The sequence below is a fragment of the Urocitellus parryii genome (genome assembly GCF_045843805.1).
Source record: "Urocitellus parryii isolate mUroPar1 chromosome 13 unlocalized genomic scaffold, mUroPar1.hap1 SUPER_13_unloc_9, whole genome shotgun sequence".
Classification (NCBI taxonomy): domain Eukaryota; kingdom Metazoa; phylum Chordata; class Mammalia; order Rodentia; family Sciuridae; genus Urocitellus; species Urocitellus parryii.
Window position 1 is genome coordinate 78,564 of NW_027551777.1, and position 11,446 is coordinate 90,009.

The 11,446-nt window shown below is 39.7% G+C and overlaps 1 pseudogene; it reads left to right on the forward strand.

The window, feature by feature from the left end:
• The first annotated feature begins 2,793 nt into the window (after positions 1-2,793).
• On the forward strand, positions 2,794-3,537 carry LOC144251486 (14-3-3 protein theta pseudogene; annotated as a pseudogene).
• Positions 3,538-11,446: the final 7,909 nt, after the last annotated feature.

Genomic DNA, 11,446 nt, shown 5'->3' on the forward strand with positions numbered 1-11,446 from the left:
CCTTTCAATAGATGAATGGATAAAGAAACTCTGGTATACATACACAATGGAATATTACTCAGCATTAAAAGAGAATAAAGTTATGGCATTTGAAGGTAAATGGGTGAAATTGGAGAATATAATGCTAAATGATGTAAGCCAATCCCCAAAAACCAAAGGCTGAATGTTCTCTCTTAGAAGTGGATGCTGATCCATAATTGGGGTAGTGGGGAGGGATGGAGGAACTTTGATTTGGCCAAGGAAAGATGGTGTAATGAGATCAACATCATTACCCTTGATACATTTTTTACTGCACATGTGGTGCGACTCTACATGTTGTACAACCAGAGAAATGAAAATTTGCACTCCATTTGTGTACAATGAATAGAAAAGCTTTCTGTGGTCACGTATAACTGATTAGAACTAAGAAAAAATAAATAAATAAAAGAATTTCTGAATTCTAGGACAGATCTCTTTAATTAACCCAGTCAGGCAAAATATGGGAAAATATATTGGAAAAAAATAAAATCTATAAGACTTAAGGGACATTAAGTGAACAAATATTGTTATTATGAAAAGCTCAGAAGGTGAAGAAAAGAGGAAAGACATCGAAAACTTATCTCACAAAATAATAGATTAAGATCTGCCCAATCTTCAAAGTAATCTAGACATCCAGTCATAAAAATCTCAAAGAAAAACAACTGGATTCAAACAAGGCACAGTATAGTTCAAATGTCAAAAGTACAAGACAAAGACAGCATCCTAATAGTAGCAAGAGGAAAAACCACCAAGTCACCTACAAGAGAATGCCCATTAAACTTATAGCAGATTTATCAGCAGAAATCTCATAGACTAGAAGAGAATGGAATGATATATTCCAAATACTGAAAGAGAAAAAAATTGCCAACCAAGAATTTGTTGGTTTTTAGGGCTTCCCTAAGTGGCTCAGGCTGGGTTTGAACTCATGATACTCCTGCCTCAGCCTCCAGAGCCACTGAGAGTAAAGGCATGAGCCATCATGCCCTGCTCAACCAAGAATATTGTACCCAGCAAAGTTATCCTTCAAAACTGAAGCAAACATAAGATTTTCCTAGATAAACAGAAACATAGTGAGTTCCTAACCTGCAGACCATCCCTGTAGCAAATACATAAGGGAGACCCACACTAGAAATGAAGGGATGAAAACTAACATAATGAAAACATGAACATGCACAACTCACAGAAGAACTGGTACATAAAACAGGAAGAGAAACAAATCTTAGCACCACAGAAAACTACCAAATCATAAAAATAAATAGTAAGTTAGGTGGAAAGGGAAAAATTATAAAACAAGCATAACACAATTAAAAAAGGGACAGGAGCATATTCATACCTATCAATTATAACCTTTAATGTAAGTGGATTAAATGTGCCAATCAAAAGACACAGCCTGGCTATGTGGGGCAATAAAAGGATTCAAATATATACTGCCTACAAGAATTGCTCTTCATTGGTAAAGGGTTAAATATATATATATATATATATATATATAATAAAAAAAACAAAAGAGAGCAGGAGTAACTATGTTAACATCAGATAAAGCAGACTTTCAATCAAACCTGAAAGATTGGGAGTCTGAGGCAGGAGGATAGCAAGTTTAAAGCCATTTTCAGCAAATTAGCAAGACTCTGTCTCTATATAAAATATAAAAAAAGGGCTGTGGATGTGCTTCAGTGGTTAAGCACCCCTGGGTTCAATCATCCCTAGTACCAAAAAATAAATCCTGTAAAAGACAAAGACTGTCCTTATATATTGATAGAATGATAAATTCAGAAAGAAGATATAACAAATGCAAATAAAATTATATATGCACCTGACATCAGGCCACCCTTACATATATAAAGCAAATATTATTAAATCTAAAATGAGAGGTTGACTCTAATGCAACAGTAATAGGGGGTCTGAAGACCCCACTTCCATCACAAAAACTATCCAGGCAGCAAATCAATAAAGATGCATCCACTTTGAACTTCACTATAGAGCAAATGGACCTAATCAACATTTACAAAACCTTTCTTGCAGCAGCAACAGAATGCACTTCTCCTCATCAGCACTTGAAACATTCTCCAGGACAGATCATGCATTAGGACCAAATGAGTCTCAATTTAGAAAATTTGAAATCATCCCATGTATCTTCTCAGACCACAACTGAATAAAACTAAAAAGCAGCCACAAAAAGCATGAAAAGTATAATGGCACATGGAAACTAAATAATGTGACCCTGCATGACAAATGGACAATTGAGAAATAAAGGGGAAATCAACAAGCTTCTAGAAACAAATGAAAATGACAACACAACAAACTAAAGTCTGTGGGATACAGCAAAAGTAGAAGAAGACAGTTATAGCAATTGATTCATATGTTAAAAAATAGAAAGATCTCAAATACACAAATGAACAATGTACCTCAAGTACACAGAAAAGCAAGAACAAATGAAGCCTAAAATTAGTAAAAGGGGTGAAATAATAAAGATCAGAGCAGAAATAGATATAATTGAAACTAACTAAATAAAATAGTATAAAATATTAATGAAAAAAGTGTTGGTTTCTTGAAAGGGTAAACAAGACTGACAAGTCTACAGCTAGACTAACCAAGAAAAATGAAGACCCAAATAAATAAAATCAGAAAGAAAGACATTACAACTGATGCTACAGAGATACAAAAGATCATAATAGGTCGCGGCCGCTGAGACGAGAAGCTCTCGAGGAGGAGGACTCCGGATCAGGGTCGGCGCTAGCCCTCGCTCGCCTAGCCCCCGGCCTCGGCCCCCGCGCCATGGAGAAGACCGAGCTGATCCAGAAGGCCAAGCTGGCCAAGCAGGCCGAGCGCTACGACGACATGGCCACCTGCATGAAGGCCGTGACCGAGCAGGGCGCTGAGCTGTCCAACGAGGAGCGCAACCTGCTCTCGGTGGCCTACAAGAACGTGGTCGGGGGCCGCAGGTCCGCCTGGAGGGTCATCTCGAGCATGGAGCAGAAGACCGACACCTCCGACAAGAAGTTGCAGCTGATTAAGGACTATCGGGAGAAAGTGGAGTCGGAGCTGAGGTCCATCTGCACCATGGTCCTGGAATTGTTGGATAAGTATTTAATAGCCAATGCAACTAATCCAGAGAGTAAGGTCTTCTATCTGAAAATGAAAGGAGATTACTTCCAGTACCTTGCTGAAGTTGCCTGTGGTGATGATCAGAAAAAAACGATAGATAATTCCTAAGGAGCTTACCAAGAGGCATTTGATATAAGCAAGAAAGAGATGCAACCCACACATCCAATCCGCCTGGGGCTGGCTCTTAACTTTTCTGTATTTTACTATGAGATCCTTAATAACCCAGAGCTTGCCTGCACACTGGCTAAAACGGCTTTTGATGAGGCCATTGCAGAACTTGATACACTGAATGAAGACGCATATAAGGACAGCACCCTCATCATGCAGTTGCTTAGAGACAACTTAACATTATGGACATCAGACAGTGCAGGAGAAGAATGTGATGCAGCAGAAGGGGCTGAAAACTAAATGCAAACAGGGTGTCTTCCTTCTTCCCTCAAGAAACCTTTTTACACATCTCTATTCCTTACTCCACTTGGATTTCCTTCCCAATAAAAATTCACTTACACCTCCTGCCTTTGTAGTTCTGGTATTCACTTTACTATGTAATAGAAGTAGCATGTTGCTGCCAGAATATAAGCATTGCTTTTGGCAAATTAAAAGTGCATGTCATTTCTTAATACACTAGAAAGGGGAAATAAAAGTACACAAGTCCAAGTCTAAAACTTTAGTACTTTTCCATGCAGATTTGTGCACATGTGAGAGGGTGTCCAGTTTGTCTCGTGATTGTTCTTTAGAGAGTTGGACCACTATTGTGTGTTGCTAATCATTGACTGTAGTCCCAAAAAAGCCTTGTGAAAATGTTATGCCCTATGTAACAGCAGAGTAACATAAAATAAAATTACATTTTATAAAAAAAATAAAAAAGATCATAATAAACTAATATCAATTCTTATATGCTAAAAAAGGAAAACCTAGAAGAAATGGCTAAACTCCAGAACATATATAACCTAACAAAATTGAATCAAGCAGAAGAAAATTTAAAGACCAAACATGAGTAATGAGATTGAAGCAATAATTAACAATCTCCAATTTAAAAAAATTCAGAATATATGACCTCATTTCTGAATTTTACAAAGCACTGAAAGAACTTACTCCAATTCTTTTCAAACTATTCAAAAAAATCAAAATAGAAGAAACTCTGCCAAACTCTTTTTATGAGGACCACATTACTCTGACATCAAAACCAGAGAATATATGTCAAAAATTAACACTAAAGATCTGATCCCTGAACTTAGATGTAAAAGTTATCAATAAAATATTAACAAATGAAATCCAATCATACATCAAAAAAAATCACATGCCATGATCAAGTGAGATTCATCCCAGGAATGCAAAGATGGTTTAACATATGCAAATCAACATACCCCATACAATATGTTGAGTGAAGGACAGAATCCATTTGAGCATTTCAGTAGATGTGGGAAAAACATTTAATAGAATTCACCATCCCTTTATGATAAAAAATCTCAACCAGTATGTATAGAAATAGCATATCACAAAATACTACAGGCTCTTTATGAGAGTGGTTCCTCCAAGATTGGGAACAAGGCAGGATGTCTCCCTTCACCACCCTTTAATATGGTACTAGATGCCTTAGCAAGAGAAATTAGGTGAGAGAAAGAAATGCAGAGCAACAAAATTGGAAAGGAAGACATTAAATCATCCATATTTGCAGATGGCATGATTTTATACATAAGAAAATCTGAAGAATCCATCAAAAAGCTATTAGAACATATAAAAAATTCAGGAAAGTTGCAAGATATAAAATCAAAATACAAAAGAGCAGAATTTTTATGCACCAATAAGAAACTTGCTAAAAAAGAAATTTACAAAATAATCTCATTCACAGTGCTATAAGAATAAGTAAAATATTTAGGAAAAAAAAACATTTAACCAAGGAAGTGAAATCTCTCTACAGTGACAATTATAAAATACTGATGAAAGAAATTTTAGAAGATGCCCCCCAAATGCTGACATATGCCCCTTTGTGAACAATAAGAATCAATGTTTTTAGAAGCACCATCCTACCCAAAGCAATCTATATATTTAATGCAATTCCCTTAAAAATATCAACATTTTTTTTAATAGAAAGTTGTGTCAAAGTTAGCTATGCATATGGAGAAGACTGAAACTGGATCCTTTTCTCTCACTGAAAACAAAAATCAACTCAGAATGGATCAAAGACCCACATGTTAAACCTAAAAACTCAAAAATTACAATAAGAAAGCCTAGGGGAAACCTTCCAAGACACTGAGATAGGCATGATTTCTCATATAGGACCAGAAAGGCATAGACAACCAGAGCAAAAATAGACAACAGGATTATATGAAATTAAGAAACTTCTGTGCAGAAAAGGAAACAATGAACAGAATAAAGAGAAAAACCTTCAGAATGGGAGATAATATTTGCAAACTCTTCATTTGAATAAAAGGTTTATATCCAGAATACCTAAAGAAGTCAAAAAGCTGGACAACAAAAGAACAAGTAATCCAGTTCTAAAATTGACTAAAGAACCAAACAGACACTTTTCAAAAGAAGATATGCAAATATCCAAGTTCATGAAATGCCCAAGCTCACTAATCCATCAGGTAGGGTCCTGCAAATCAAAAACACAATGAGATTTCATCTCACCCTGGTTAGAAGAGCTACCATCAAATGGACAAAAAATAACCAATACTGGCAAAGATGCAGAGAAAAGGGTATTCTCATACACTGTATGTGGGAATGTAAATCAGTACAGGCACTGTGGAAAATAGCTGGAAGACTCATCAGAAAACTAAAAATAGAACCACCCTGTAGCATGAAGGTTTGAGAAGTCTTCACTTACCCAATGTTTTGAGAATCTTAGTTATGATAGTGCTCTATTAAGTATCAATGTCTGGTCATTCAAGTTCCTCTCTCTGTTCTTCATGAAGAATTCATAATTGAATTTGGGAAAAATGGTAATTTTATGATAATTGAAGTCAATTCCTCCATTTGTCATATTTCATTACTTACTGAGATCTTCTTTTATATTTTTTTCAATAAATGCTGGTAATTTTCTTAATAAAAGAGAAAAAAAAAGCCTCTAGGCATGAAAAGTTCTTCCTGGTAAGGAACATGTTAAGGAAGGAAAAAGTCTAAATGCACGAGACAGAGAGCAGAGCTGCCAAGAGCTCTGTACAACACACATGCAGACACCCAAATACCAACTTAAGTACACAAAGAGCCTGTGTAAATACATGCAGCCAATACACATATTTGTAATGATTGCAACCAATATTTGAAACTCAAAATGGGCCTGGGGTTGACTATGACCATTGGCTCTTCCTTTTCTATCCAAGAGGCAATTTAGGTGGATATACAAAAGCCCAGGGAAGGAATTAATGATGACTATGATGTCACTGATGATGCTTTTTATGAACCTACCATGCATGTCTTGTCATGAGACATTTGGGGCCTCTTGTGAGACAGAGCAAGTGAATGAAAATTTGAATACCCAGCCAGCCTCCAGCTTCACTGGAGAAACTCAGAAGATTTCTTTATCCTATGCTAAAAATCTGTCATTAAGCCATTTAGTCCCCATTCCACACTTCCCCCTATACACGCGCGCGCGCGCGCGCGCGCGCACACACACACACACACACACACAAACACACATCCTTTTTTCCTTCTGTTTGTTTGTTTGAGACAGTCTCCCTAGGTTGCCCAGGCTGGTCTCAAACTCAAGCAATTCTCCTGCTTCAGTCTCCTAAATAGCTAAAACTACAGGCATGAACCACCTCACCTGGCTTAATTCCCCCCTCCCTATTCTTGTGAGGTGGATGTTAGGATAAGTAGATAAATGAAGATGATAAGACACAAATAAGCCATGTATTGGCATGGGTTCAATGTCAGAACTGGAAACTAGGCTTAGTTTCATGTAGCTCTGACACATGCTCTAACCCTCAAGCAAAGCCTCTCTCAAGGAACAACAAAGAAGAAAATCATTCATTCATTCCTTCACTTATCCAATTTCTTTGCAAATGTGCACTGAACATACATAGGAGAAGACGCCCTTATCGGTTCCTAATTAAAAATAGTAAAGGACAGTGTGCTTGCAGGATTTAGTGGTGCACTCCTGCAATCCCAGTGGCTGAGGAGCCTGAGGCTGGAGGATCAAGAGATAAAAGTCAGTCTCAGCAACAGCGAGACACTAAGCAACTCAGTGAGACCCTGTCTCTAAATAAAATACAAAATAGAACTGGGGATGTGGTTCAGTGGTCCAGTGCCCCTGAGTTTCCATTTCCCCAAAATAAATGTTTCCACCAAAAAACTGCTGTGTGCCTTATTGGGAGACAAAACAAGTGACTGAAGCTTCCAACACCCAGCCATCCAGCACTCCACTGGAGCAACAGAACCTTCCAGACTCCTTTTACATGCTACTGAGTTACAGAGCTGCCTCCTCCTGGAATGAATTCTTACTCTGGATGGCGACAGGGACAGGGTGTGGAGAAAGCCAACAGGTTTTAATAAAGCACAGACCAATCTCTCCCCTGCAGAGAAAAACAAAAAGCTTGGAATCACTCAGCAAGGAAGTTAAACATCAGTGATTAAAAGCCTTAATAATAGGACTGGCGGTTTTGAAGATTTACTTTTTGTCAATCTCTGGGCTGAGCCCATATAATTTTCAGAACTCTGTTCAATAGAGACTATAATTATTCCCTGGTTTACTACTGAGGAAATTAGAGTTTAGCATGTTAATCTGCCTGGGTCACACAAATAGATACAGTATTGGAACATAGGTTTCTCTGATGGAGCTACCCCAGCCCCCACAACATCAATGCTATACGCACTTTCCCCAAGGCTGAAGAGTCAAAGTGATAATGGCATCCCTGGGCCACTTAGGTCTTGGATTGGCTCAATTATTTCTAAGGCACAGGCAATGACCCACTTATTTCAATGCATATTAAATCCATAGAATATTTAGCATGATCTAAACAACAAAAAAGGTGTGAAACCTTCAGCCTGTTACAATTTATCTTAACAATGTGAATCCCAGAGTCCTACAATCAGAACTCATTTATGTTGTTTCCATTTTCTCCTGCTGGTGTTTCTCAAAAACACATACTGGCAAAGTGCTGTGCTAGGGGGTTAGGCATATAGTCACCCCAACTGGATGAATGGTTCCTGAAGCAGCAACCCACCTCCCCCACCCATTTCAGAACCCCAAATGGTCACTTCCAGGTTTGAAAGAAGAAGATGAAGAGAGAGACCTAACCTGGGCTTAAGCCCTGAGGTGGTACCAGGAGAGACTGAATGTCAAGTATCAAGTGCAGGAAATGTTCCCATGTACTACAGCTGGTGGATGCATCCTATCACCACACAGGATCTAAATGCATTCCTTGAGAGGAGCCTTTGATAAAATTCTTTAGTGCATAATTTTGTACAAACAGAGACAAGCAAGGAGGAGATTCTCAGTAAAAGTCATCTTTGACTTTTGCACACCATGTCCTTGTGCTGCTCAGAAAACACACATTGTTGGTACCCCAATGGAGACAGGCTCTGGGACACCAGGTCTTCCAGATCCAATTCCTGGAAACTGATTATCCAAGGAGCCATGAATTCAATAGCACCTTCCTCAAGCTTTACCCTGAAGCTGGACTCCCCCCAGAAATGGAAGGGAGCTGAGGTGTGTCCTACTCAATCCTGGACAGTCCAGCATTAAAACTTTCATGTCACTGGGAATCCTCAAGCATCTCTGGGGAAGGTGAGCAGACAGGGAAGATAGTGTGCAGCACACAGAAGAATAAAGTATGGATTATGACCCAGAATCCCTTCTTCACCAGCAGGAGATAAGATGCTAAAAGGAAAGTCACAAGGGAGAACTAAAGTCTCATGTTCCCACTAAGTTTCTTCCACATGCCCTGCTTCTCATTCTGTGATTTACACCTTATGGGGATTGTACTCAGAAAACTGGGGAAGAAGAGAAGTGAAGTGTATTAGTTCATTTGTGCTGCTATAACTAAATATCTGAGACTGGGTAATTTATGAACCACAGAAACAGGAGTCCACGAGCAAGGCACTGGCAGAATCAGGATCAGTGACATCTTTCCTCTGCTTCCAGGATGGCACCCTGAACCCTGTCACATCATGAGATAGAAGGCAGAAGGGCAAAAAGAGACAAATGCTTTATGAAGCCTGTTTGATAAAGGTCTTCACCATGTTCACTGAGGCTTTACCATTATGACTTACTCATTTTCTAAAGTCTCCATGTTTCACACCAGCACATGGCCTTCACTTTTTAACATGAATTTGGGGGTTGGGGGGGACATTCAGACCATGGCAAGAGGTGAAATAGCAGTCAGGACATTTTTACTGTGACTTGGTTGGCCCTTTCCAATGTGTGTACGGGCAAAGCTCAATGTGTTGGTGGTGGTAGGAACTTGAGCTGGAAAAAATGTGTAACTTTTGCTGAGTGGGTGAGGGAGCCGCAGTTCTGGGTCCAACTTGAGAAGCAGTTGCTGTCTCCCTGTGGGTTGGGTTTGTGGGCTGAGCAGGGGAACAGGGAGGCCAAGTTCAGAAGGCAATGATGGCTGCTGGAACCCCAGCCCCAGGAGGGGCCATGGCAGAGTGGGATCAGGAGGGCCTCACCACTCCACATTTGCATGGCAGTCTCAGACTTTCCTGGACACAACCCTCACTGGGCCTCACTCTACCACCATCCACCCTGTGATGTGGGCTGTTTGTGTTTCTCCCTGCAGGAAATGTGGGTGTCTGTGGCACACCCCTTCTAGCAGCCATTTTACTGTGTATTCCCAAGGGATCCCAGGGTTCTTGACCCTCAAAAGGCTTGAGGTTGCTTTTTCCAACCTTAGGTGACTGGAAAGCAGCTTCCCTTTCAAACAGACATTGCTGATCACCAGAAGTGTAATTGCCTCTGGTATTTCAAAGGTGCAGGGAAAAAAGGACCCTTGTTGTGGGGGCAGGGAGCAAGGTACAAGACTCTCTCTATCCAAAGTTGGCATTCCTGAGAAGGCTGTTGCTTGTAATTTAAATTTTCATTTCTTATTCTACTTTTAGGTCCTCTCTGGATTTTAGGAATGTTGAAATATGCCAGTTGTAAAGCCCCAAGTACAGAATGGTCACACTGGCAAAGGGCAGGTCACTGTAATGGAAACAAATCTCTTGTCAGGAGTGCCTGCAAGCATTTGAACAAAAGCTTGGAGGGGCAAGGGCAGCTAGAGGGTGATTGGAGCTGGCCTGATGTAGAGTACTGAGATGAAAGAGCCTTGGAAGCTCCCAAGCAACTCTATAATGCAGAGCAAAGTCAGCCTTTTAAATGAGGTTAAGAACCCCAAGAGTGACAGTAAACAGAACAGGCAACTTTTTAAGTGAAAATAAATTATATTCAGTATTGCCGTAAAGCTACAGACTGCAGCTTAGCTGGGCAAAGTGGTTCCATTTGGGAGACAGCAAATTAGAACAGAGGCTCAAGAGCCATTTAAGAGGGACCCTTCAATCAGGAAAGAAGAGGGACAGGGGGAGGGGGATTGAGGGACTCATTGATTATGGCCAACTCAGAGAAGCAATTGGCATGTGGAGATTTAACAGCACCCTGAGGTTTGTCCCCTCTCACCTGCCTCGACCTTTTGCAGCAGAGCTCTGTCGCATCACTGGGACAACAGTCTGATGCTATGGGCATGTTTACTTCTAAGGATTTTCCACACATTTAAAGATATTTTTCAAATTGTTCTAAAAAACCCCATGAGCCTCTCTCATATGTTTCCACACTCTTTTTAACCTCTTAACTTGTCAAAAGAGCATTTCAAATTCTAAATCTCCGGGGATCCTGTAAGGCATTTCTGAATTGATTTTCTTTTTTCCTTTTCAAAAGGAAAAAAAGAAAATCAGTAAATTAAAACTAAGCATCAAAGAAAATGCTGTTTTTTTTTTCTTGGGTTAAAGACATAAAGTAAAGGCTGACTTGAGAGGCTGGCAGTGCTCCAGTTGACTTGGTCAGAAACCAAATCCCAAAGAAGTGTGAACTGAAGTTAAACCCCATCTCCTGCTCCATGGAGGTGAGGGAGGTGATGGCATTAGCATGTTTTCTTCCAGGTCAGTCTTATCCTGTCCTTTGCTCCCTGGCTCTTGAAAGAATGGAGAGGAGGGAAGAACTTCCATATGCAGCTCTACTGCCAGAATTCCCTCCGGGTAAGTGGAAAGATGGTTTCTCTTCCTGAGCTTTGCAAGTTGATGAGACAATGAGACAGGGAGGGACTAGATTTAACTTGTTTGAGGATAAAGCTGTTGGAGATTTTCAAATTGGAGTCTGATATCCTGTATGTATAAAAAAGCCACT